Source organism: Heterocephalus glaber, unplaced genomic scaffold (genome assembly GCF_053883595.1).
Source record: "Heterocephalus glaber isolate CG9 unplaced genomic scaffold, H.glaber_assembly_v1.0 deba00000943, whole genome shotgun sequence".
NCBI classification, from domain to species: domain Eukaryota; kingdom Metazoa; phylum Chordata; class Mammalia; order Rodentia; family Bathyergidae; genus Heterocephalus; species Heterocephalus glaber.
In genome coordinates this window covers 2993109-2996524 of record NW_028258175.1, presented here as the reverse complement: position 1 = coordinate 2996524, position 3416 = coordinate 2993109, and the positions used below count along the sequence as shown (strand labels likewise).

Here is a 3416-nt window from a genome sequence, read left to right as displayed (position 1 = left end):
CTGCAGAAGGAGAAAGGAGTTAGGATCAGAGATCTAGTCAGCCAGACCTGCTGTCAGGATTTTTGACTTGTGCTGTAGAGAAGCCATTCAATAAGACACCTTGTCTTTTGTTCTGAGTCTCCACACAGGACATTTTAGGCTCACTAGGTCCCTGCTGAGGAGGTGAGGATCACATGCTGAAGGCGGGATGAAGGCCTGAATCAGCAAGTGACCGGGCCTGCATCACACAACAGAAGGTCCTGGTGGCATCAGTAAAAGGGCCAGGATGTGGAAGAGTTATCACTCTCCTTTCTATGCAACTAGGGTAAATTAAATGTCTCTTCTTCTATGGTTGAGCTAAATGTTGTTTTCAAGTCTGGAGTTTTGTTTGTATGTGTATATTTTAAATAAATTTGATAATTGAGCCACAAATGTTCCCAGCACACTTGGGCATATCTAAATTACAGGCTTCTGATCTAATGGAGAAAAATCACCAATACGGGCATAAATGATGGCTTTTGTCTTCTTAGTGCTTTTCACAACACTCAGATGGGTCTGTCAGCTTAATGGCCATTTCCAAAGCTGCTGGGAATAAGGGCAGAGAAGGGGCTGGAAATGAGACGACAGGAAGTGAAATTCCATGGTGATAATCTATGCTCCTTTTAAGAAAACATTTCACATTTGCCTGTAATTTACCTCAACAAGCCAGTTTGGAAAAACACAAACCAGGCTGGGGTTGTAGAGCTGTTTAGCATGTGTGAGGTCCTGGGTTCACTCCCCAGCACCAAAAAAACCAAAACTAAAAACAAAAATCAAACTGGCAAAAGGAATGTTTTTCTCTCTCTGGCTGCAGCACTCTCTGCTCACAGCTAACAGCCAGAATTCCATTCCTGATCACTGGAAGAGGACTTCTGGTATTAGGGGGCTTAGATCCAAATTTCCTTTGGCCCTTGTTATGGGTCTGGGCAACTAGGGGCTTAGTGCCCACCTACGGTAGTCATTGTATAATAATTGACTGTCAACTATCAAATAAAAATCAAATTCAGACATAGTGAAGAGAGAGTTTTAGTTGAAAGGGTTATTGCAAGGAAGAAAGGGGCTCTAGTTTCAGGGGAGAAACAGTACTGCAAGAGAGAGGACCTGCGTCCACAAGATCTGCAAACACCCTGAGGGTTAGGCAAAGAGCTTTTCTCCTGTATGGAGGGAAAAGCAAGGCTAGCAAGAGCAGGAAGTGAAGGGCCGGGATTTAGCTCAGTGGTTCCGCCGCCTGCCTCGCAAGCGCAGGGACCCGAGTTCCATCCCCGGCACCAAAAAAAAACAAAGAGCAGGAAGTGGGAGGAGAGGGTGGTATGATGGGAGAGAAGTCACAGACAGTTCACCCTGAGGCAGGGCTGCTCTCCAGAAGGGCTGTGCACTGGTTGGGGCTGAGGGTAGGCCAATGTTCAGGGGTCTACAGGAAGGAGAGGCTTAGCCAAAGCTCCGTTCCTAAGCGTTTTGTTCTGATCTTTGGGGACAAGCAGTTTAGCTGATCACTTATGAGACAAAGCACGGGGATTGGGAGAGTCTGTGTCTGACCTTGTCATCATCAAAGGGTTGCCTGTCCCTGAGTCTTATCTGTCTTGCTGGGAAGAGTGGTTTTGTGGAAAGCTGTATTCTGGAACAACAACAACAACAAAAAAAGAAGACTGAGAGGAATACCTCTTACTTTCACTGTTTTCTAGGGTCCATGCTGAGGTAAAATTCAACACTGTCACCACACAATGGAGGGAACAAAGGCAGGTGGACTTTGAACCTGTGACTGCTGGGCCCAGTGCCCACCACCTCAGTGAGCTTGGTGGGTTACGGAAAACTGTTTCTCTGCTTTACTTTCTCTCTCTTTAATTAGGAATGATCATTATTATCACCAGAAAGCTGGGTCCTGACACAGCACAGAATAGCCCTTCACTCCTCGGTCCTGGATTCTTTGTGCCTTTGATGAAAAAATTCAGCCAAGACCTGTGGCAGCCATGCAGAAGTATAGGTAGAATTTATTGTAATGAAGATATAAAAAAAAGAAGATACAGAGTTACGGCTTCAGGAGAGAAAGTCAGCAATGTCGCAAAGACATCTGTCTGCAGTGTGAGTTTGGGAACATTTTTATGCACACAACAGTTATTCTTGGGGCCCAGGGAACTATGATGATTATCATACATGATCTATATGCTTATGGGCATTTCTCTTAGGAGTCATTCTGATGTCCTCATCTCAAAAATGTCTTCCTTGCTCCTTTCAGGTTGTCAGTGTTCCCTCCAGGTCCTTAATTCCCTTAAGAATCTAAGTCAAGTCTCAGCCTCGGGAGAGAGGGCCTTTAAAGAATGCTCCTTTTCCTAGTACCATTCCACGTGGGCCATGGTGTATGCCTTGCTTTGGAAACAGATGACCAAATGGCCAGATACGAGAAGGAATGCATGCAATGTGCATGGGACTGCTTTAGGTCAGATACTTAACAAATGATAGTAAATCTTTGTTTTTTAACTATAACTGGCAAGACATGTTATTTTGGACCACCCTTTGTCCATCAGGCCAGCTAGTATCTAACAACTGTGATACCAACTAGCTATGATTTTGTGAGCGGCACCCCTTACTCCCCGCCCTTACTGGGGATTGAACCCAGGGACTTTGTCCTGAGATATATTCCCATCTCTTTCTTTTGTTTTGTTTTGTTTTTTGAGACAGAGTCTTGCTAAGTTTCCCAGACTGAGTTCAAACTGATCCTCTGGCTTCAGCCTCCCAGAGGATTTTAGTTTTTTTTAAAGTGCCTTTTGGAAGGAGGGGGTGCTAGCTTAGTACCTAAAATACACTAATTTGTTGCATTTGGGCAAGCCTCAGTTTCCTCATCCCTAAATAGACACAGCAATCTTCTCACAGGTAATTGAAACGATTAAATTGGACTGAGGAGTGTAAGGGGCCCAGACAATGCCTGACACAACCCTGGTGACCAGTAAATGAATCTCCTTCCCTTCTCTCTGTCTCCAGTACCAAGGTGGCCAGTGCTTTGTGCTCCCTCTGTGCCGTGCTCCAAATCCCTGAACATGAGTTTACAGGGAGCTCATGCTCAAAAATCAAATTCGCAGTGACCGCCACACCTCCTGGCGTCAAGTGGAGGTGTTGGTACTTCCCTGGCCACCTACCTGCAGCTGCGCATTGAAACCCAGGTCCTTTCCCAGGAACCGGCCATGGATGCAGCGAGGGGGTTCAAATTCTGGATCTGTGATTTTCCAAACGTATGCGTCCACTTTATTTCACTCAGCCTGTTTACCACTTTGTAAAACTGGGGGAACTACAATCCTACGTACATGTTGGAACTAGATAAAATGGTGGGTGTGAACTTCTTCCGTTCGAAATTAGTCATCTTTGCAGACGGAGACCCCAAAGGAAAAACCCTCTAGGCCGTTTAC

At 45.5% G+C, this 3416-nt stretch overlaps 1 protein-coding gene across 28 annotated transcripts in view; it reads right to left on the bottom strand.

Moving 5' to 3' along the window:
- Hrct1 (histidine rich carboxyl terminus 1) overlaps window positions 1-3338 on the bottom strand; it is a 255785-nt gene extending 252447 nt beyond the window's left edge. For 27 of the 28 annotated variants that reach the window (XR_015450373.1, XR_015450381.1, XR_015450372.1 and 24 more), the window contains exon 1: window positions 3150-3338. The gene's annotated coding sequence lies outside the window, so the exon portion shown is untranslated. Of the gene's footprint in view, window positions 1-1554; window positions 1634-3149 lie in introns of all 28 variants that reach the window. The other variant, XM_087208852.1, reaches the window with a different exon arrangement.
- Between the last annotated feature and the right edge of the window lie 78 nt (window positions 3339-3416).